Source organism: Rattus norvegicus, chromosome Y (genome assembly GCF_021556685.1).
Source record: "Rattus norvegicus strain SHRSP/BbbUtx chromosome Y, alternate assembly SHRSP_T2T, whole genome shotgun sequence".
NCBI classification, from domain to species: Eukaryota; Metazoa; Chordata; class Mammalia; order Rodentia; family Muridae; genus Rattus; species Rattus norvegicus.
In genome coordinates, this window is record NC_141555.1 from 76794080 (window position 1) to 76818985 (window position 24906).

Genomic DNA, 24906 nt, shown 5'->3' on the forward strand with positions numbered 1-24906 from the left:
TAAATCCCTGTTAGTGGTACATCACCGGCATCGGGAGTGGAAAGGTTGACATTATTCCCCATCGTAGCTCGCTCTGCACCGTTGCTGGCATCCATGGAAGAAGAGTGAGGAGGTGCAGGAGTCCCAGTCCCTTCTTGATCACTTGCTGTGATGCTCCTAGTAAGTTGTCCTGGGATCCATATGGGATTTTCATTGTCCTGTGGAAAAACACAGACAGCTCCCCTGGATCTTATTAAAACAGGATCCGGGCATTTCCATTCATTTGTTAATACATCCTTCCATTTAACTAATTCTTTTGTCCTTTTGGGCTCTGAGCAATGTCGCTCAGCCGCTGTTTGTCCAGCTTCATCAAGATTTAAAAAATTTAAGGTTAAAAGGGCCAGAGCAGGGGCTGGGGATTTAGCTCAGTGGTAGAGCGCTTACCTAGGAAGCGCAAGGCCCTGGGATCGGTCCCCAGCTCCGAAAAAAAGAACCCCCCCAAAAAAAAAGGGCCAGAGCAGTTGCCACTCGGGGTGTTGGGGGGAGTTCTATCATATTTCCCCTTCTTTGTTTTATTAAATATGATTTGAGCGTCCGATGAGCACGCTCTATGATTCCCTGTCCTTGAGGGTTGTAGGGCAGGCCCGTCAGGTGGGTAACCTGCATCTGAGCACAAAACTGACGGAATTTTTGAGATGTGTAGGCGGGGCCATTGTCAGTTTTTACACATTTTGGCTTTCCCCAAGCACTCCATGCTTCAAGGCAGTGCTGAATGACATGTGTTGTTTTTTCTCCTGTAAGTGGGGTGGCATGTAGAATGCCAGAACATGTGTCTATAGATACATGCACATACTGTAATTTTCCAAAAGAAGAATTATGAGTAACATCCATTTGCCAGATTTGCAATGGCTGTATTCCTCTCGGGTTGACCCCGATGTGAGGAACTGGGAGGAACTGGCAGCACTGTTGGCATTGGGTGACTATATCACGTGCGTCTTTTCTAGTTATAGAGAAGCGGCGGCGTAAAGTTTCTGAGGTGACATGGAAATTGCCATGAAAGGCTTTAGTGGCCTCTAAAGGAGAGGCCAGGGCCACAGCTATCATTTTTGTGGCTTTGTCAGCCAAATCATTCTCTGAACTCATTGGGCCAGGGAGTCCAGAATGGGCCCGTATATGACTAATGTATACAGGGAATCTTCTATTTAATAGGATAATTTGGATTTTTCGGAAAATATCTGCCACCTTACTAGTCGTTTTAATTATACCGGCGGTTTCAAGAATACTAACAGCATTAACCACATAGGAGGAATCTGAAACAATATTTAGAGGAACCTGGAATTTTTCAATGACCTCCATGACCACTAGGCATTCTACCACTTGGGGTGAGGTTTCAAAATATTGTCGTGAGAATACTTGGGAGTTTACCACATATGCTCCCACCCCTGTTTTTGACCCATCCGTATACACCGTTATCCCCTCCTTTAATGGTCTGTGGGATGTGATGCGAGGGAAAACAATAGGTTGTGATCTTGCAAAACACAATAGGGGGTGTTTAGGATAATGATTATCTATCTTCCCTGTAAAGGATGTGAGCAGCACTGCCCAATCATCAGAGGTAGCGGCTAGAGTTTGGACCTGGTAGGGTGTATATGGGATAATCAAGGATTGGGGTGGAGTCCCAAAATGACAGATGGCAGCTTTTAGGCCCTTAATAGCCAGATGTGCTACTGCAGCTGGATACCAATCAATAATCTTCACAGGGGAAGCATGTGGATGGATCCATAAGAGTGGACCTTGTTGCTATAAAACGGCAGTGGTAAATCCTTGGTATCTAGTACACAGAGTGAAAAAGGTAGAGACCAATCAATGCGTTGCAATTGGGCCTGTTTTATGGCATCTTCTACTTTTAGTAAGGCCTTGGTTGCAGCGGGAGTTAGCACACAAGGGGAGGTGATGTGGCCGTCCCCTTCCAATATTTCGAACAAAGGTTTTAATTCCGCGGAAGGGATTTTCAAAAATGGTCTCAACCAGTTGATATCTCCCAAGAGCTTCTGAAAGTCATTAAGAGTATGGAGGTGGTCTCTACGGATTTCCAGTTTCTGGGGTATAATCTTATCAGGGAAAATAATGGATCCTAGAAAATGACCTGTGTCAGGAATTTGGACCTTTTCTGTAGCAATATGTAAGACCCATTGTTTAAGGGTTTTTTGTAATAAGGAATAGGCTTGTTTGAGTAATTCTAAGTATTTATGACACCTCAATATATCATCCATGTAATGGATTAACAGGAAATTTGGATAGGTCTCCCTGATTGGTTTGAGGGCTTCCTGAACATATAACTGACACATCGTAGGGCTGTTGGCCATGCCCTGAGGTAGGACCTTCCACTGGTATTTTTATCAGGTTCAATATGATTAATTGATGGGACAGTAAAAGCAAACCTGGTCCTATCTGGGGGGTAAAAAGGACTAGAGAAAAAACAATCCTTGATATCTATTATTACCAAATTCCAATCTTTTTGTAGGGCCGAGAGTATAGGAAGGCCCCGCTGAATGGGTCCAAGGGATTCCATCTGATCGTTAATGGCCCTCAAGTCATGGAGTAGTCGCCATTTTCCTGATTTTTTCCTTATTACAAAAATTGGGGTGTTCCAAGGAGAGGTAGAGGGCTCCAAATGTCCCAATCTTAATTGTTCATCCACCAGTCCTGTAGCTGCCTGTAATTTCTCAGAGGTTAATGGCCATTGGGGAACCCACACTGTGTCTTCCGTCCTCCATGGTATGGGTCGTGCTGCCCCAATGGCGCCTAGGAAAAACCCAGGCCTTGTTTATGGGGGTTGGCGATCGGTTCAATGGGCGTGAGACAACCCTGTTCTAATAGCCCTAGGCCTTTCCCTTCCTTATAGCCCATCCTTGACATCATGTGGGCCACTTGTGGGGGTATTCATTAGATAAGGTCAGTCCCATGGTCTGCATAACATCCCTCCCCCAAAGATTAACAGGCAGGGGAAGTACATAAGGAATAAATTGTCCCTGTTGGCCATCGGCAGTTGTCCAAGTTAGAGTGGCAGAGCTGATCATAGGGCATGACTGGTAGCCTAATCCTTGTAGTGAGTGAGAAGATTTTGTGGTAGGCCATGATTGAGGCCACCATTTTGAGGAAATTATACTTTTATCAGCCCCAGTATCCAGTATGCCTTCGAATTTCTTTCCATTAATTTCTAAGCTCAATTTTGGGCGGTTGTTAAGGTGAACCACCAAATATGCCGAATCATGACCAGTGGACACCATGGTTCCCTTGCTACCCTGTATCGTGGCCTGGAAGCATGGAAGGAGTAATAACTGTGCTATTCTATCTCCTTTACTTATAGAAAAAAAACCCCATGGGGACTTGAACAAAGAATCTGAATATCAAGAGAGCGCTGAACTTCAACAAGGCCTGGATGGACTATCAGTCCTTGTAGGGCGAGAGATCCTCTCCCAAGGACAAGGCCTATGGTTCCCAGGGGTAGAGGCCCCACAGTCTGAGCAGGAATTGGCTGAATGCCCATCTGGGGCATTAGAAAGAAGTCTGAGGTGGCACGCAGGTCCAATTTTGTGTCGCCTCTTGGGGGACCTCCTCTGCCGGGGTCGTGGCCCTGTGAAAGCGGTTCCCATATCTTTGAGGGCCCTGGGACCGGGGGCCCACCAGCCCGTTTTTTGACATCTCATTAGGTCGAGTCTCCAAAGGAGGGACTAGTTTGCCTTTAATGTCTCTCACTGATTGGTACTGGTCAGCCCTATGGTAGCCTTTGCCACATCGGACACAGAGGGTTGCAGACCCCCTGTCTCTTTTTGTCATCCTGTGTCTCTTTTTAGATGGCCTGTTTTCCCACATTGAAAGCATGATCTTTTATCCGTTCCTTTAACGTTGCTGGAACTGGAGAATGGCAGCCGCCAGGCCTGAGTTAGTAAGGGGCCCTCCAAGTTCCCTGCAAACTCTAAGCCAATCCTGTAGCCCTTTATTTCTTCGGGGGGCTATGGCTGTTCAGCACTCCTGGGTGGCTTGCTCGAAAACGAGCTGTTCTATTAGTGGTGCTGCTTGTTCAGGATCGCCAAAGATTCGTCCTGCAGCCTCTGTCATTCTAGCTACAAAATCTGAGAAATTTACCTGGGGTCCCTGAACGATTTTGTAAGTTGATTATCAATCCCTCCTCTCCTGGACAGTGCCTTCCAGGCTCTAATAGCTGTGCTGGAGACCTGAGCATAGGCGCCCCAGTGGTAAGCAGACTGATCAGCTGCAAAGCGGCCCTGTCCTGTTAAGAGTTCGAAAGTCCATTCTTGTTGCTCAGGTATTAAGGCCGTAGCATTCGCTCTGGCCTGTGTTTGGGCTGCCTCATAACAGAGCGCTTTCCATTCCATGTATTGGCCCATGCTGGCAAGGGCTGCCTTAGCAATCATCTGCCAATCAATGCTGTCATGGCCAACCTGTCGAGTTGTGTTAGAGTAAAGATGGCCGTGACTCCATACTTTCTAACTGATTCCGCTAATTCCTTAATCTGATTATATTCAACAGGGGCATGGACCCGTCCTCCCTCTGGAGTCTCAAAGACAGGAAATGTCATACTCAGCTTTCTTCTCACCCTCTCGGGGACTAGTGAGAAGGCGCGGGAGCGTGTCTCATATGGAGGAGGCGCCGTTGGTGGCGGCCGCGCTAGAAGGCTTCTATTACTTCCCCTACATTCATCTGGGTAATATCTTTCCCCCTCATATTTAGCTGCTTCCTCATCTAGCTCAGCCTCCTCCTCTGAGTCTAAGGTTTTATTTTCAGAGCTTTCAGAACTGTCAAGGTTCAGCGCTTCTAGCTCTTTCACAGGGTATAGGCTGGCTCCCCCTCCTGGTTTATGTGTAGAGGAGGAAGTGCTGGAATCTGAAAATTTCAACGCTCCCTTGTCTGTGGACTTACCGGGAGGGCACTTTTTCTTTCTTAGAACGTCTTTTTTCTTGCGCGCGCCCAACCTCTCACTACGTTCGGTTTCTGACAGACTTTCCCGGACTACCCTGAGAGTGGCCTGTCCTTCTACTACTGCTGCCTTACACGTTTCATCCTTTAAACAATTCTTAACCAGCTTCCATATAGCTTTGGTCCCTAGGCGCAGATCCTCTTCCGCCAATTTTCTGTCAAGGTCTTTTCCAAGTTTGTTCCATGAGGCAATCGTAAACGAGCCTGAACAGGCAAACCAAGGCACCACCCTCTCCACCTCCTTCACAAAGTTTTAAGTGTTCCTCCTCCAATTTTGATGTTCCTCTGCTTTAACACTGTTTCCAAGGCCGTGACCACAGACTGTGAGGATCCCATGATGGGCCAGGAACCCCGGCGGCTTATCTACGTCCGTCTGACAAGGCGTGAGGTGAAAGGGTAGAGACGGACACGCTGCTCTCTTATGTATGGGAGTCTTACACGCGCCTCCCCGGACGGTGCCGCTTATCTACGTCGGCCTCATCGCGTCCTTGTTCCTCAACAGTCAAAATCGAAGGTAAAAGGGAGCTGCGCGAAGCTCACTTATATACGAGAGACAGAGACGCGCCTTCAGCTGCTGTGATCATCCTTTTAACAGCGAAAACGGTGAAAACAGAACATAAAGAGTAGGGTGGCTCCCAGGACAAATACTATAGCCTCAACAAATCCTTCCCAAGGCGGTGACAACCCCAGAACAAATTCCAAGAGAGGGCTGCCTCTCCGAACGTATGTACCTGCAGTTCTCAATCCTCCTTGTCGCCAAGGGATCTCCGAAGGTGCTGACGATGGCGAGGTCGTTTCCGGGTTTAAGCACCAGATGTCCCGCGCTTCGTCTCGCCAGCAGGAACGACGCGGCACACACAGGATCCTACTACAGAAAAGCTTTAATGCGTCTTGAGAGGGAGAGCATAAGCTTACAATGCGGAGACGGAGAGTGAGGAATAACCGTCCCTTATATAGGAAACTATCCTCGCCTAGGACGTGTCACTCTCTGACTGGTCGCTGCCAATTATTCCAGATGACGTACCAAAACGTACGTGTCCCTTTGAGTAGGGAAGTTACCAGGCACCTGCATATTGCCCTTTTTACTAGGTGCGTTCAGCCGGATGCCGGTGCCATCTTGTAATGGAGTTTGTGAGGACAGCTCCTCGGACAGCTCCTCACAGTTGATACTGTAGTACTGATATCAAAAAGGTCAAGAGAAACAAATTCGATACTCCATGTGGTCCTTTGCTTTACTGATGTCTGAAATTTGTTGAAAAAAATAAGAATTTAGGAGTTTACTATTTGAAGTAGGTACACATTATTTACCCTGTCATACTCACTGTGTACCTAGTCCCCTTTTTTGGCAAAATCATTGAAATAATTGAATTGGAATACAATTTTTGCGTACACATTCAGGAATATATATATATATAATGTCCCCTCTCAAGAAATGTAGAAAAAAATTATTACAATATTTCATCAATTGAAGGTCTGTAGGGAAAATACTTGCCTTTGAAAAACAGAGAAAACCTAGGATATTGAAGAGTATGTCACAGGAATGGACCAGTGAATAAAATTATTATCTGGAAGAATCTGTTCCACTCCATTTTCCTAGATCCGTTGTACCCATAACAAACCCCTATCTTTCTCTATTCAGAGCATGTAACCACTAATGAAACAATAGAAGTACTTAGCATTGGAGAGATGGAGTATGTAAAGGTTTCCACTGTGTCACAGGAAACACACCTGGAAAAGGCATGGTCAAATCTGTTCAATGTAAGGAAAGCTGTTTAGCAGGTAGGCCATGGCATCTCTCAGTGACATCATCATTAGGAACTGCCTGAAATGTCTCTTGTATCCTGGAGAGCCCTAGCTATTTCTGTGATGTCACAAGTGTTGTCCTGACTGCAACTGCCTTTCAGATATTCCCTCAGTACCACTAAGGTTTACTAATTGGCCTCTAATTCAGAGTAAACACCCATTTGGGAGTGAGAAGAAAGAGGGTAAAAACTACAGTGATGGGGAGAAAGAAGTTGGCCCTCTGTATTTGTATAAAAAAGGAAGAAATACTTGGAACATTGGAAAGCTCAGTGAGCCCTGGTTAGGGGTTGAGTGGGTTCCCTGAAGAGATAGCCTTTATCTGAGACTTCAACATATGGGAATCAGGAACTGAGGTCCTCGCAGAAGCATCTGGACATCCCTGCTTGTTATGGTTCCTTGAAGTCAGAGAGTTTATATCATTAATTTCCTTATTCCAAAAGCCAGTTGTTGGAAAGGACCCAGTTGTTTCCTGAGAGCTCGTGGCTTTTGTAATTTCTCCCAGAAGAGAATGATCCTAAGGAAGAAGGGAAAGAAAAGTATTCTTTCCTCAGCTCAGAGTAAACTCCTCCTTGCTGTGGATCCCTATAGTGCAGTTTGGGTATGACACTGATATCTGGGAGAGAGAAGTGTTTCTAGTTGAGTCTTCATTATCTCAGTCTTTCCACTAGTATTATTCTGACTACCATTCCCTGTCAGTTACCCTTTAGATTTCTGAGTGAATAGGTGTTTTTAGCTGGCAGTTAACTTTTCCTTTTTCTCTCATTTTTTTTATTTTTTATCAATTTTTATTGCTTTTTCTAATTGGATATTTTTATATTTACATTTCAAATATTATTTCCCAGATTCCTGTCCATGAGATCCCTAAACAGTCCCACTAACCTTCTTCTATAACCCCCTTACTGCACCTTGACATTCCCTTGAACTTGGAGGCAAACTAGGGAGGAGAAAGGGCTTCTCCTTCCATTGGGACCCAACAAGGCCATCCTCTGCTACCTATGCAGCTGGAGCCATTGGTCTGTCCATACACAGTCTTTGAATATTGGTTTAGTACCAGAAAGCTCTGCTTAGTTGAATTGTTGTTCTTATGGGGTTTAAAGTCCATTCAGCTCTTGTAATCATTGCTACAAACATGAGGTCCATTTTCAGTTCTCTGGTTTGCCACTAGCATTCACTTCTGTATTGGACATGCTCTAGCTGTATTTCTCATGAAAGAGCTGTATCCAGTTTCTGGCAGAATGTTCTTCTTAGCTTCAACAATCCTATCTAGTTTTGGTGCCATATATATATATATTCTTTTGCTGGTTCCTACCACTATGAATTTTGATGGAATATTTACTTGGATTCTGTGTAACTAGGTCAAGAATATAGGATCCACAAATGACAATGTCAAATAGACTCCCTCCTGTTCTTATAACCTATTGAAGTTGAGTTTGAGGAGTTACACTCCTGGAAAGGGCACCCTCAACTCTGGTCAATGTAAGTGAAGCTGTTCAGCAGGTAGGCTGTGGCACTTCTCAGTGACATCATCATTAGGCCCTCCATGAAATATCTCTTGCACCCTGGAGAGGTTTAGCTTCTTCTGTGATGTCACAAGTGTTGTCATGACAGCAACTGCCTCTCAGATATTCCTTCAGTACACCTAGGGTTTATTAATTGGCCTCTAGTTCAGAGTAAAGTGCCATTTGGGATGGAGAACAAATATTATGAAGAGATCAGAGATGGGGAGAAGGAAACTGGCCTTCTGTATTGGTATAAAGGAAGAAGAAATATGTGGTCGATTGGAAAGCTCAGTGAGATCTGGGTAGGGGTAGAGTGGGTTCTTCAAGGAGAGAGTCTTGATCTGAGCCTTCCACATATGTGAATCAGGAGCTGGGAGCCTCTCAGAATCATCTGGACTTACCTGTTCTCATGCTTCTAAGAAGTCAGAGAGTTTATATCATTACTTTTTTTCTCCCAAAAGGCAAGTCTTTGGAAGGGCATCATTGTTTTTCTGAGAGCTCAAGGGTTTTATTCTTTTTGCCCAGAAGAAAATGTGGTGAGGATGACAAAGTATTGTGAACGTATTGAAGACGAGAATTGTGTCCTCAGCTCAGAGTAAACTCCTCCATGCCTTGGATTACAACAGTTCAGGTTGTTTCTGATACTGATATCTGGAAAAGTGAACACCTTCTGGTTAAGACTTCATCGTCTCAGTCTTTCCACTCTTATTTCTCTTATGTCTCACACACAAATAATTGACTTACTCTTTGTTGTTGGGGGATGCTGGACTGATCCAAGAGATGAGGCGTAGACTCCACAAATTAGTTAAAACCAATGTCAATAAAAGAAATCAGAATTCCTCTTCTCTCTTGAGAAAGCGTTCAGTGCATGAGCAATGCTTACATTTTAAACTTTAAGAGCTATGACTTGAAAACAGTAACAACTGAATCCCACTTTTCAAACAGCATTTCTCAGATGTCTAGTGACTCGACTTTGATTTCATGTACTTGTAATTGCTCAGTTCTCATGACTGTAGGATTGAACTAGGTCATTACTGGACATAATTGTGTAGGGACAGTAAGAGCTTAGACAATTCTTCAAGTTGGAAAACCTAAGAAACCATCCTAGCAACAGCTTAATCCAAAATGGAGAAATCTTTGCTTGTGTAAAGTCCAGAGTTCTTGGGCACTCCAATCTCTTGAAATATTAATTCTGCCAAACCCATTAGACTGCTTCTGTTACTCTTAACTGTTTTAATCTCATGGAATTTTTGCCTCTCTCCTTTTCTCTCTTTATAAATATCCCTCTAAACATGTAACACTTTGCACTTTAAAAGTTGTCTTTTGTCCTATAGTAGAATATTTATAGTCAGATTCTTGAGTTTCATAAAAGTAGGTGATTTATTGTAGTAAAATATTCTATTCACAATTTATTGTATTAATTTATTAATTCATCAAAAACTGACCTATTTATATTATCTACTTATCCTTTAAACTATAAGAGCTTTGATTTATTGAAGTCTTTACAGTCTTTCAGAATATTGGCTGTATCACTCTTATACGTATTCAGGATGGATCATGTGTACTTCTTATGTCTTCTTACTAATAGTATGCTTTATAACTATGCCAATCCACGATTTTTGTTATATATTTTAAGACTATTTTGAGTGCAATATTTCCCTGATTTCTCTCCCATGGTTAGAAATTGTAATACAGAAGAGATAATGAGTTTCGTGTGTTAATTTTGCATTCCACTACCTCATGAATGTATTTTCAGCTTTAAGAAACTTATTTTTTCAGAGAAAAATTGTCTCTATGATCACTTCTAGCTAATACACAGTGGTCTTGGCATTTTAAATATCCACAATATTTTTTTATCCACAATATTTTATTATATATTATAAGATTATTGTGAGGGGTATTTTTCAATAGATTTTCTAAAAGTATGATTTGGATTGGTGTAAAGGAAGGCTAAGGAATTTTGTGTGTCCCTATTGTATTCTGCTTTTATGAATGTATTTTGCACTCTTAAGAGACTGATAAAATTTTAGAGTTTTTAAAGTGGTACCATGATATCTGCATATGAGAACAATTTAACTTCTTAATTTTTATTGTATTACCTGGATCTTCTTCAGTTGTCATAGAGCTCTAACTAAAATTAAAAATACTGTATTACATAGGTATGAAACCAGAGTATATACTTTTCTTGTTCCTGATTGCAGTGGAACTGCTTTGAACTTTTCTCCCTTTATCACAACGATAGTGGTGGGCTTGCTCTACTTTTCCTTTATTATGTTTAACTATATCATCTATAGCTATAACTTCTCCAGGACTTCTGCCTTGAATGAATATATTATTTTTTACCAGTAATTTTTTAATTTTTTTTGCAACTAATAAAATAATGGTGTCTTTGTGCCTTTTATCATTCTATATACTAGCGTACATTTGTGTATATATATATATACATATATATATACATATATATGTATACACACACACACAAACACACACACACACACACACACACATATATATATATATATATATGTGATAAACCAACTTGTATGTCTCGCATTTAAGAACGCTTACCTGGTTGAAGAATAATTTTAACTTCGTCTTGAATCTGTTCACAAGGATTCTATTGAGAATATGTATGTATCAGTGGAAATTAGTCTGTAATACTCACTCTTCCTCTCTTTCTGTCAGTAGTCTGTAATTCTTTCTCCCTCTCTCTGTACCTTTCTGTTTTCTTCTTATCCTCCTGTCTCACTCTTTCTCCTTTTTTCTCTGTCAATTGTTGGATAATACCAGATTTAAAATAGAATTTTAATGTATTCAATGCTTTTGTCCACTTTATGGAATAGTCTAAGAAACTGTCAATGCTCTTTAAATGTCTAATCAAATTTTTAAACTGAATACATGTGGTCCTATGATATTTTCGGTGGGAGATATTAAATACCTGACTTTGTGTCATTGTTTAGTATAGTGCTGTTTAAATTATGCACATTGAGCTGATTTAATATTGGTATAACAAATACATATAGTAAATCATTAATGTTTTAAAAAATATTATAGATTTCTGACTGTAAATATAAAAAGTGTTTTCTCCACGTCTCCTCTCTTCTCTTTTATTTTGTTAATCCCACTCTTTCTTTACTTAATTTGGCCTGAGGTTATGAGAATCTTGTTAATACTTTCCAAGAATGAACTCTTCTTTCATTCATTATATTGTTGTGTTCATTTTATTGATTTGAGCCATGATGAGTTGGATATACATATTATACCCCTTCCAAAAGGCTTAAAAGCCATCCTGAAAAAAGGGCAAAGAGACTGTAGGTGCAAAATTGTGGGTTACATCAGAGGGAAATCGTGTCTTCAGGATATGAGGAGTGCTGTCCTCATGACACAGAGCAGCTGTGGTTTCCTGCACAGCATCAAGCCAGTCAACAGTCAAGAGTGCAGTGAAAAGGACTGAAAGCTGTTACTCCTAACTGACAGACTGTGGACAGTTAGTGTCTTCTGACGGAGGTTTGATCATTAGTTGTAAGGGTTTATCATGGGGTTATTAAATAGTATTTTAATGTAGAAGTTACAGAAAAGTACGATTCAAAGAAATAGAGTGTTGTGGGTAAAATTAATGGGAAAAGTGTCATCAAAATACTTTGGTGGAAATTCCCCAAAAATTAAACAATTAATGTCTATTCTACAATTTTATGTACATACAGAATGTTTTATTACATAGGGAGATTTTATGAAGTGACCTTAATGAATTTTGTTAGCTACAACAGATCTGCCAATTCTGTGAGTTTATTGGGAGCACATTATATGATTTGACCTTAGTAAATTTAATTTAAAGTGGCTATTTTCAAAAATACTAAGGATTATTTGCATGTACACATTCAGCAATGAGCTTCTATTAATCAAAATAAAAAACTAAAGAACTATATATCAAGAAAAAATGATTAAATTGGGCTACATATCTAAAAAATATTCACAATTGAAGAAACTCAAATCAATAAGAATCTTATGGCAAATATGTATCATCCTTTTACATTATGGAAATGCAAAACGAAATTATTCTGAGATTTGTCATCCCTTTCAGAATACTTAGTTTAATAACACATGAGCCAACTTACCTTTACTGTGTTATGGAGAAAAGGGGAATATTCCTATTCTCCTGGTGGGAAGGCAAACTTCTATAACACCTTTTAAAATCAATATGATGTTTCTTCTGTAATATGGAAATCAATATGCCTAATGATATAACTCGAGGGTATATGTCCAAATGTTGATTCATCCTAGTATATAGACCCTTGATAATTTGGAAATATTCTAGTTGTTCCTTAACAAATGAAGGCATAAAGAAAATGTGGTGCTTTTACAGATTGGAAAAAAGAAAGCATGTAATTTTCAGGACAAGGAATGTATCTTGAGAAAGTCATCATAATGAGGTAATCCAGATAAAAAAAGAAAAATGGGATTCAAATTCACTTTAATCTGAATGTTAATTCTCAAAACGGTGTATCTGTATGATCAGCTTAGTGCCCCTTCTGCATTTTGGGAAGTACAAATGTTCTTAAGGATTTCTCAGGGACACAGTCAGGAACAGGAATGTCAAATGTGAAGAAAAAGGGAAGAGGGCAACAATGGAGGGAATATAGAGAAGTACAGCAAAAATTGAGAGGCATTTGAGGCATTGAATGGAAACCTAATGTGATAGAAATACAAAATATTTTTTTTTAATTATAAATCGAGGAAACTAAGGATTTATAGCTATAAGGACAGGAGATAAAACGTTGATTGGGTATATCTACGTAAAATTTCAAAACTAAGTATTTTATGAAAATTATGGATTGCAACATTAAGTACACCTGAAACATTACAGATAATGAATAAATAGTCCTTAAGGGGACAGATGTGATTATGTCTATTTTAAAAATAATATCTTATATTATAAACAGTATATTCATTTGTTTATATTTTGAATGTCATTGCCCAAACTGGTATTTTTCTTGAATTCCCAAACCCATTTTGATCCTCTTCGTTTCTAATATGGTGCTCCCCCATCTCCTTGCCCACTTCCACTTTAACCCTCCAACATCCCCCTTCTCTGGGATATGACGTCTCCACAGGACCAATTGACTACCTTCCCAGATATGGCAGATGAGGCAGTTGTCTTCTCCATATGTTCTACGGTCTATGTAGCAGAAGCCATTGCCTGAACCAAGTATTTTCTAGTTGGTAGTAAATTTCCTGAGTCTCTGAAATGTAAACTTAATGAGTCTGTTGTTCTACATATTAGACTCCAATCTCCTTCAGATCCTTCAGGCATTCCCCTAACTCTTCTTTTCTGGCTGTCAGGTTCTTTCCAAATGTTAGCTGTATCTACATCTGTCATGGTCAGATGATGGCGGAGCCCCTCAGAGGACAGACATATTAGGGTCTTATATGCAAGCACATCTTGAAATCAGGAATAGGGCCAGGATTTAGAGTCTGTGGATGAAATGATTCTTATAGTGGGGTGGTCTCCTAAGGGTCTTCCCTTCAGTCTTTGCTCTGTTTTTGTATTTGCATATTTGTAGGCATTGGATATATATAGAATAAAGATTTTGAACTGTGTGGGCAGCACCATTCCTTCACTGGGGGGGCATTCCTAGCTACAGGTGGCAGTCTCTAGTGGTTCTATCTCTATCCTGCTTGGTATTTCAACTACCATCATCCCATTAGGTTTATGGGATCCTCTTGCATCCCTGGCACCTGGGACATTCCTGGGGATACCCAAGTTCACCACCCAACACTGATGCTTATTGTCATTTATTCCACTTTTCCGCTGGAATCCTCTCTTGTCTCTTTTCATTGTTGCAAATCCCCCCACTTTGTCCATCATTCTCTACCTCTAAATAAGTCCCTCCATCCCTCTGCCTTCCATGATTATTTTCTTCTCCCTTCTAAGTTGGTTGCATGCATCAGCAATTTGGCCTTCTAACGTGTTACCCTTCATGTGGTAAATGGTCTGTATAGTGGGAATTCTGAGCTTTGGGGCTAACATCCACTTGTCACTAAGTTCATCCCGTGTTATTTCCTTTTTTATCTCTAACTTCACTAATTTCCAGCTCCATTCCTTTGCCTACAAAGTACTTGGTGTCCTCATTTTTAATACCTGAGTAGTGTTCCTTTGTTTAAAAAAAGCACATTTGTTTTCTCTATTTATTCCTCAGTGGAGTTGAGGTAAATCACGCTTGTTTCCAGCATTTGACTATTGTAAGTAAGGCTGCTGTGAACCTGTTCAACCACATGTCCTTGTTGTATGTGGATCATGTTTGTGTATATGTGTTGAAGTGAGTGGTAAAGCAGGTTCTCCAGGTGAAGCCATTTGCAATTTTCTCTGAACCTCCACATTGATATCCTAAGTGGCTGTACAGGTACTAATCTCACCAGCAATAGACGAGTGTACCACATTGTCTACATCCTAGCTTAGTCTGCTACTGCAACAGTTTTATATCTTAATCATTGTTATTGGTGTAATGTAGAATCTCTGGTTCATTTTGATTTGCCTTTTTCTGATAACTGTGGATGTTGAACATTTCTTGATGTTTTTCTCAGCTATTGATATACCTCAGTTGAGAATTCTTGGTTTAGCTCTCTAACCAATTTTAAAAGTTTGGATATTTGGTTGTCTGGGACAGTAAGGAAGGTGATATCAATGTGGAGGGGACAACCACTATAAAAGGTGAGGGGAAGAGTTTAGGGGTGATGGACAGGAAATATAAAAAGAATTAAAATGCACATAATTACACAATTTAATAAAAATGGAAAAAAGTAATCTTCCACTTCTAACATTTTACTGTTAAATAAATGTAGCTTTGAGATTTTATAAAATTTATATCCTATGGAAATTAAAATTGTATATGCACATAGAAGACAAGTGCTCAGCACTGTGTGTGCTGGTTATCTGGAGCCTGAGAATTATACTTGTGTTCTAGATCTAACTTTTAGAATATTTTAGGACTGTTTTTAAAAATTATTTGTACAAAATATCTGAGCCTGACACTTCTATGTTGAATATGTCCAACTGTTTTTACCAAGATACAGAAAAGTTACTTAATCTTTTCAAAAATTTGTCAAATATATTTCAACACTGACTCAATATGAATTAGGGTGGATATTATAAGGTATTATTAACCTACTGTTTTCATATAAAAGCAAATTCTGTACCTAGTAATTTATTGAATCTTTTTATTTTTTATACTTTATGAAATATCAAAATCTACATATGCATCCCATTATCATTTACTTATAATATTAATTTCATATATTGTAATATGGCATAGATGCAGTGGAAAATGGGAGAAATATGAGGACTGCTGAGAAGCATACAATCTCCTCTTTGTGAAGCTTGGCATATATCAAAATCAGAAAAGTAGAGTGACTGAAAGTCATATGTAAAAACGAAATTATTACAAATTGTGTATATGTATGAAAATGATAAGCAAGCTTCATCTTTAAGATTTTTAGTATTTAAAGGGAAAGTTACTTTAGATTGGTTTTATTGGAGGTCTTTCTGAGGAGATTATTAGTTCTTAGTAACAAATGCCCACAAATATGATACTGTGCTATGTTTATTATTTTAAATTAATAATACCTGGATTAGGCACATGCTGGAAGAAGTTTCATCCACTATACTCCTGTCTGTTTAGAGATTGGATATACCAAAGATGAAAAGGGTTATCTTCGGTTCCTTATTGAATTTATTTAAATAAATGAATGTTTTAAAAAAGAAATATTAAAGAATATAACCATAACTGAACAGGTTTTTGTCACAGATTATTGTTTTGTTCTCAGTATAGAGTTATTTCATTAAAGAGTCATGCATATTGTTAGTTTATCTGAGCCATTCATCACATTAAATCATCCAATAACCTTCAGCATGTTCAAGTTATCAACATCTATATTGTAACATGTACCAAATTTCAACTTTATTTTCTTTTCTGCTCTATTACACTTTGATGCCATTTTTTCTAGTATTTACCATGGATTTATAAATAAACCTGCTTATGTAATCCACTCAGAGTAACGTGTAAATATTCTTCAACAACTTTCACTCAATATGAAAGTTCAGGTCTTTTACACTTTTTTTTTTTACAATTGCATGAAGCACTTCCCTGCATGAGGTCTTCTACAAACTCTTCTTCTTTTCCACAAGTGTTCCTCCTATGCTTCCTGTCACATAGACAACTTTTAGTTTTAGGTCTGAGAAGAACCAGCACTTTGTAACAACTTTGTTTTTCTTGTCTAAAATTTCATTGGAACAAACTGTTGGTACATAATTTACTAGGGGAAAAATAGATCATTTTGGTTTTGGGGGTTTAGCTAATTGGGAGAGCGCTTGCCTAGCAAGCTCAAGGCCCTGGGTTCGGTCCCCAGCTCCGAAAAAAAATAAAAAGATCATTTTATTATCTCATATAACGAGCATTTAAAAAATGATTGATGTTGAAAATAGTACTGAAAACAGAGAAGGGGATAGTGATCACATTTGTGACAGAGAAATAATAGTTACCTCTACGAGAGCAATGTTAGTAAAGATTAAAAGTGATTCATCATGAATAATTTTCATGATAGCATATGAGGATCTATTAGAGACTTATATAGTGATAGGATTTGAGGTAGAATTCAGAGCAGGGTGTAAATTGACGGTTGATTTGAACAGGGATAAAAAGTATGATGTTATGCATTTAAGGAACAAAGACAATATGATGGAATAATTTGACAGATTGATGTAAATGAGGTTAAGTATTTCATGTTTTTATCTACCTGGGTGGAAGTGTCAAAAAGACATTTTATTTTAAAGATTATGTCTGACATATCTCCCTGAGGTATTAAAATATGAACAAAATTCACATTTAAAATTTTGCTCCATATTAGTAGATATTTTAATCTTTCAGTACTAATTATTTCATAATTGATGATTCTGAGTTTGTGATATTTGTCTACTTATCATCTGTGATCTTTCATCAATGTAACTATGCATGCATGAATGTATGTATGTATCTATATATCCATATATCTTTCTATCTATCACTCTGATCTATCACATATTGAAGTCATTTGAAATAGTTTCTACATCACATAGGTCTAATAGTATCCTGAAATTATATCACATGCTGGAAAAGCTAATTAGTTATGTCTCATGCTAAAACATATATACAGTCACATAACTAAAGTAAATATTTGTGTTTTTATGAAAAAGATAAAAAATTTGATAGCAAAAAAATTAATGACCCATATTGAATCTATTTTCTGAGCAGTACTTTAAAATGAATCAAAATTAATGAAGCAGCTTTTAAAATTCTTGAGTCCTGATGAATATATGAGAAAAATTTCATAATATCAGAAAATAGAGTGTATTTGTATGTTACATATATATACACATATACACATACAAATATATATATATATATATATATATATATATATATATATATATATATATATATATACTCATGTGGCCACATACACATATATACATATACACATATATAAACAAGTATACAAAATATAAACATATGTCCTTATGTACACATACACATATATACAAATATACACATACATACATACATACATACAAACATACATCTATACCTACATACATACATGCTTTTACAAAGCAAAATCCTTGCTTTAAAAGAATTTGCCTAGGCATGACGTATATGGTTTAGCCAAATAAGAGTAAAATGATGTTATTGCTAAATGGCTCTGACTGAGTACTCATTTCTGCTGGTTTAACAGGATGATGGTTCTACCAATCTGACTTCTATGTACTTGGGGATTGAAATGATGTCCTTTGCTACTCTAACTCAATCATACACTTTCTCCAAAAATAAGTCATTCCTTATCCCTACAACTAGATGGCATGTGCCTTTAACCACACATAATAGGAGAATTAACAGAAGAGCCTCATGTCTTACAAACATTATTTTATAAACTTGCTTGAAATCATAGTTTTGATAATTATCATTTTGACCAAAGGCACCATCAGGCTTACATATTCACCTTTTTCTAACTAACTGTATTTTATTTAATACAACGGTAAGAATAAGTTACTGCTTTTGAGGTGGTTTTAAGAGTTTGCAGTACCATTACAGATCATAGATTGTAAGTGTTTTTAAACTTTTTATATTGGAAACATGGTCAAAGGATCTACACTGTCTTGATTTTTCTCCTCTCATCACATATTGAATTACCCATTTCAACATTAGCAGCAATAGGTGTAAATGATTGGAATACCCTCTATCCCTCTGAGGAGAAAATGATGCACAGGATTACTCAGCTACAGTAATATATTTGTAGCAGCAACAAACATTGCCAACATCTTATATTGTTCCAATCGAAATCTGGCTATGCAGACTTAGAGAAACAAATAAAGCAGCAGCAACAATGTTTGTGGATCTTGAGTCTCTGCTGATCTTCAATTCCCTGAGAGAAGCACAGCATAGACCTTCTCTCTGTCCAGGTTACTGACAGAAGCCTGGCTGTCCTACTAGGTTGTGCCACTGCTGCTGTTTCCTGTTTGTTATGACAACTCTACAGAACTGAACTAATAGTGTATTCATGAAATGTTGCTAATGGAACAAGCTACGTATTCCAACTTGAGAACAAAAATTTTGCTTTCCAGAAAACACAGATGGGAGTTGCTCCAATGAACTTTTCTAAACAGGGCCACCACCCACAATCCACAATACCCCCCATCCTTTCTTTTACCTCTGGTTGCTGGAGGGCTACAGGGATGTTAAGCTTTTAAGCGTCGTCAGCAAATATTGATATTTGGAAAAAATTAAGTTTATCTTGAAGAATTATGAGCTGTGGGCTATCCTTGGGGTGTAATATCACTCAGGCATTTGACGTATGCTACATGGAAGGAACCTGAGGATGCTAAGTTAACAGCAAAATGACGGATATTTTCTGGTGCTGCATATATCAATGAATATAAAGTTTTTTATCAACAGTGGTAAGAAGCAGGAGGTTTGGCGTCTGGGAGGAGAGAGAAGGAAGATGGTTACTATGTGTAAAATGCATGGCATCTCAGCTCCATAAATTCAAAGAGATCTGGGTCAGAGAGGGAGTGACAGGCACACACCAGAGATTCTGAGCACTATACCAAAAGTGGTAAAATGCTAAGTTTTTTGCTGTATATATTTTGATACCAAACCAAACCAAACCAAACAAAACAAAACAAAACAAAAAAAAAAAAAAGAAATAAAGAACCATGATTGTGTATAAGATCTGCTGGAAGTAATTTGTCTGAGGCTATCAATATTCAACACTAAATAAATAATCTAAAATAAATGATGACCCACTCACTCATGGAGCTGGCCACCGAGTAATATTGGCAATAGTCTTTTGAAACAGCACTGAAACCCATGGCAAGTGTTCACTGCACAATATGTGGAAAATATTTGCATGTTTTTTTTTCAGTGTGAATCAAGCTCTGGTTGCATGTGTTCATGCATTTGTGTGAACATTCAGCTTCCTGAGGTTCAGGCTCACTGACCATTGTTTTCCTGCTGCAAGGACAGCACTGTCAGCATTGAATCATAATAAGCTGTTGTCCAGTGAATGAAGGAAGTGAGGGACTAAATACCAATCAAAGAGTACACATGGAGGCATCCATGACTTCAGCCTCATATGTAGAAGAGGATGTCATTTTCCGGCATCAATAGGAGGAAAGGCCTGGGTCCTATGAAGTCTGGTTTCCCTAGTGTAGGGGAAGGCCAGAGTGTTGAGGTGTGAGTGGACAGGCAGGATTGGCAGCAAACTCACAGAAGCATGGGGAGGGTGGATGGGAAAGAGGGGAACCAGGAAGGCTATAACATTTGAAATGTAAATACATAAAATATCCAATTAAAAAAGAAGGACATGAGTGAGAAAGGAACAGGAGGCTAACCTCAAAGAAATGAGAGCTTCTAGATGATGGCTTAAGTTAAAAGATTCAAGAATCTTCATTATGTGTGTAAGACAAGGGTCAGCAGACTATAGCATTTCATGTTTTTAAAGGAAAGTAATTGAAATAATAGTTCCATTTTCTTATATGAACACACAAACTCATTGGAAAGAAAAATAGACAGTTGGTATTATTGGTTTTATTGGTTAAGAAGAATTGGCATATCTTCCAACATAGCTTAAACCACTCTCAGAAAGATTTTTATGGGATAAGACAGCAATAGAGAGTATTGGGTCAGTGTTGGGATACATGTATCTTCCATGTATTTTCAATCACATACAAACACCTTTTTAAACTGTGAAAATATAAAATTATTAATTGATTGAATGAAATCATACGATTTTAATTCCTTACATGAAGCAGTACTGTTTCTGTATAAGACTTTCACAATTAGAATAATATTACGAGTTGAATTCATTTAAAAAATTTTTAAAAGTGCTGTGGTATAGTGGTGGAATACAGCATCTAAAGTCTTACTGTCTGGGATGGAATACTGGCTCTCCATTATCTAATCATAAATCAAATAAGAATGTAAAGAGACAAGTGCCTCTGAGAAAACACTCACTATAAAATATAAAATGCCTTATACATTCAAAAGAATACTATAAATATTTTAGATCTTCTAAAAGGACATAAGGATGATCATTTTAGACTGGGTTCATATTGCCATACAATATATTGTATTTAAATTTCAAAGCTCACACGTGTGAAGTTTTGTTGGTCAGAACTGTTTTCAAGCTATAAAGCTTTAATTTTCTACCTGACTTACTGCTTTAATTCTAATTGATTGATTTTTATTGCAACATTCTATGTTGCCAAATTTTTGTCTGCTCTGTGATAGCAACAACCATTTGTGTGCAGGTGTATTTGTCAAACATGTAGAACCAGAATAAATCTGTTGTGTCATGGTGAATGGAATTACAATAGGTAAAGTTTATTTGATATATTTTGATATTAAGTACATGCATAAAGAAACTCTGTAGTACATATATTTTTGCAAAATTGATTGTAAATATTTTGAGATGAAAATGTAAGAGCATGTTATTTGAGAAAATGAGAAATCCCCATTGGCAAAATGCAAAAAAAAATTAAGATACTCATTCTGAATTGCAAGGGAATGCAAAATCACAATTAACAAGAGTAATTTGATGGGATGGCTATTGTGTATGTAGTATTTCTATGTCACAAAATTTTACCCTTATATTAGTACTCATTTGTACATTAAAAAACAAAATAAGCAAACTGAATTTTTTTCTTGTACGACAGTTTAAAAAGAACCCAAATGCTATCCTTTGAAATTCTTTTAAAACTTATTTTCCATTAGATAAATATCTCCTTTAATTAGAGTAGAATGCCTTTTTTCTATAAAACTTTTGCTAACTTGAGACATGCAAAAATGAATTTTCCTTTCTTTTTCCAAAAGCCAATACCAGCGTACATGAAGAAAGTCCATAAGTAGTGAGAAAGATCATTCCTGAAGTTCTTCAATAATCGTTTCCTTTTGTAAGTGAAATTTTTCCAAGTGTGTGAAAATTAATCTAACTATTGTCATTTCCATCAGTAGATGTAGAAAAAACAATGATATAAAAAATGGAATTCACTGCTACAGTAAACTCATTAAAGGTAAACCATTCCTGCAAGCTACAGAAACTTTTCCAAGCAATTCCAATTGAAATTCTTACACAAATTCTTTCTATAATATATGTAGTAAACAAAACACTCCCATACAAACAGTAATATCTTTGGACTTAAGTTCAAATTAAATTCAAACTTTCTCTCTATATAGAGTCTTATTCATTAATCTATTATTACTTTGGAATGAATAAAAGATAATATGGATTGTGTTGGGTAGCAGGCAGCAATCAGAAGGCTCAACCTCTTTGTGGTAATCTAATAGATATGAATTTCATTACTCCATGAATGTTTCAGCAAGATTCTTCCCTTTTAATATTCCCAGTCTTTTGATTTGTTTCCAGATATCACAGACCCCATAATGGTTGGACTAAAAAGGGTTCACTATGTCATGATAGTAAACTTAGTCTTAGAAATTCCCTGTTAGTTGCTACCTCTGAATAAGGACGTTTGAATCAGATCATGCAACTTGAATCCACAGAGATGTCATCCCTGCCAAAATCATTGCAGAAAATGGAATTGGAAAAAAGAAATTTTGAGTACACATTCAGCAATATTTATAAAGTGCCATATCGAGGAATGTACAATAAGAAAGTAAAATACAGTATTCATTCAATTGAAGGTCTGTTGGGAAAAACTTGCCATTGGGAAAAAGAGAAAACCTACAAAATTGAACTGTATTTCATGAAAAGTACCTGGGAATAAAAAATTATTATTCAGAAGAATCTCCTCTGCTCCATGTTACAAGATCTTTTCTATCCATTCCAAGCCCTTGAATAACATATTCTTTAGAGAGATGGAGTACATAAAGGTTTCCACTGAATCTCAGGAGACATACCAGGAAAGGGCACCCTCAAATCTAGTCAATGTAAGGAAAGCTGATTAGCCAGTAGGGACTGGCAGTTCTCAGTGACATCATGATGAGGATCTGCCTGAAAAATCTCTTGCAAGCTGGAGAGCTTTATCTTCTTCTGTGATGTCACAAGTTTCGTCATGATTGCATCTGCCTCTCAGGTATTCCTTCAGAACCTCCAAGGTTTAGTAATTGTCATATAATTCAGAGTAAACAGCTATTAGGGAGTGAAAACAAAGAGGATGAAGAGATCAGAAATGGGGAGAAGGAAGATGCCTTTCTGTCTTGGTCTAAAAAAAGGAAGAAAGATGTGTGCTTGGGAAAGCTCAGTGACTCCTTGGTAAGGGTTGAGTGGTATCGCTGAACAGAAAACATTGATTTTAGCCTTCCACATGTGGGATTCAGGAGCTGGGGTCCTCTCAGATGCATCTGGATATCTCTGTTCTTATTGTTCCTGGAAAGCATAGAGTTTATATCATTCATTTCTTTATTCCAAAAGGAACGTGTTGGGAATGGCACAGTTTTTCCGTGAGAGCTCATGGCCTTCATTCTTTTTGTCCAAATGAAAAAGGTCCCACAGAAGAATGTAAAGGCAAGTATTGTGTCCTCAGCTCAGAGTAAACTCCTCCATGCTTTCTATTCCAAAAGTGCAGTTTCTATCTGACTCTGATATTTGGGAGAGAGAAGTGCTTCTAGTTGAGACTTCATCATCTCTGTCTTTCCAATAATATTACTCTGAATAACACTTTAGATTTCTGAGTCAATAGGCATGATTAGGTGACAGTTTTCTTATCATTTATATCATTCTTTTATTTACTTTTTGGCAAATTTTAGTGGTTTCTTAAACTGGATATTTTGATATTTACATGTAAAATAATATTTTCTTTCTCATTTTCCTTCCCATAAGATCCCTACATATTCACTGTCCCTTCTTTAACCACACTTTCTGTCCCTTGACAATCCCTTGAACTAGAAGATAATCCTAGGTTGGATCAAGGGCTTCTCCTTCCATTGGTGCCCATCAATGCCATTCTCTGCCACATATTCATTTAGGGCAATTGGTCTGTCCATGTAAAGTCTTTGAATATTGTTCTAGTACCAGGAAGCACTGGTTCATTGGCAAAGTTGTTCTTATGGTGTTGAATGCACCTTCAACTCTTGCAATCCTTTCTCAAAATCTACCAACAAGAGGGCGGTTTTCAGTTCACTGGTTTGCAACTAGCATTCACTTCTGTATTTGACATGCTCTAGCTGTGTCCCTCAGGATCTATCTACATCCGGTTTCTGGTAGAATGCACTTCTTAGCTTCATCAATCTTGACTAGTTTTGATGACATATATATATATATATATATATATATATATATATATATATATATATATATATATGTATGTATTTTTGGTGACTCCTACAGTATGAAGTTAGGTGGAATTTTAACATGGATTATGCACAACTAGGTGAAGAAGGTAGAATCCACAAAGGCATTGCAAAATAGACTCTCTCCTGTTCTTATGAACCTATTGAAGTTGAGGTTTCACTGGTCCAGAAGCCATTCTTCTTTCTGCCAATCCTCCTCTATCTTATGTTTGGTCTTAAGAAAGATTCATGGTAAAACATCCTAAACCCTTAAATATGACCGTGAGACACTGGAATGTAGATATTGCAGATGATATCAAAAGCAACTAAAGAAGAGAATTCTATGCTCCATGTGGTCCTTTGCTTTACTGATATCTGGAAATTTTGGATAGAATAGGATTTCAAAGTTTATCATTTCATGTCGGTACACCATATTTACACTGTTATTCTCAGACTGTAGCTGTGCGCCTTTGTTGAGAAATCATTGCAAAAAATTAAAGTGGAAATCCGAATTTTTGAGTACACATTCAGGAACATTTATAAAATCACCTATCAAGGAATATACAATAAAAAATGAAATACAATATTCATTCAACTAAGGGTCTGTAGAGAAAATACTGGCCTTTGAAGAACAGAGAAATCCTAGAAATTGAACTGTATTTCATAGTAATGAACCTGGGAACAAAATATTATCTAGGAGAATCTCTAACATCCCATGTTCCTAAATCTTTTCTATCCATGCCAAGTCCCTGACCAAATTTCACCATTCAGAGCATGTAACCAATAACGAAGCAAAGAACAGTTTG

The 24906-nt window shown here is 37.8% G+C and overlaps 1 pseudogene; it reads right to left on the reverse strand.

The window, feature by feature from the left end:
• Positions 1-232: 232 nt before the first annotated feature.
• Positions 233-22886, reverse strand: LOC147998115 (igE-binding protein-like; annotated as a pseudogene).
• Between the last annotated feature and the right edge of the window lie 2020 nt (positions 22887-24906).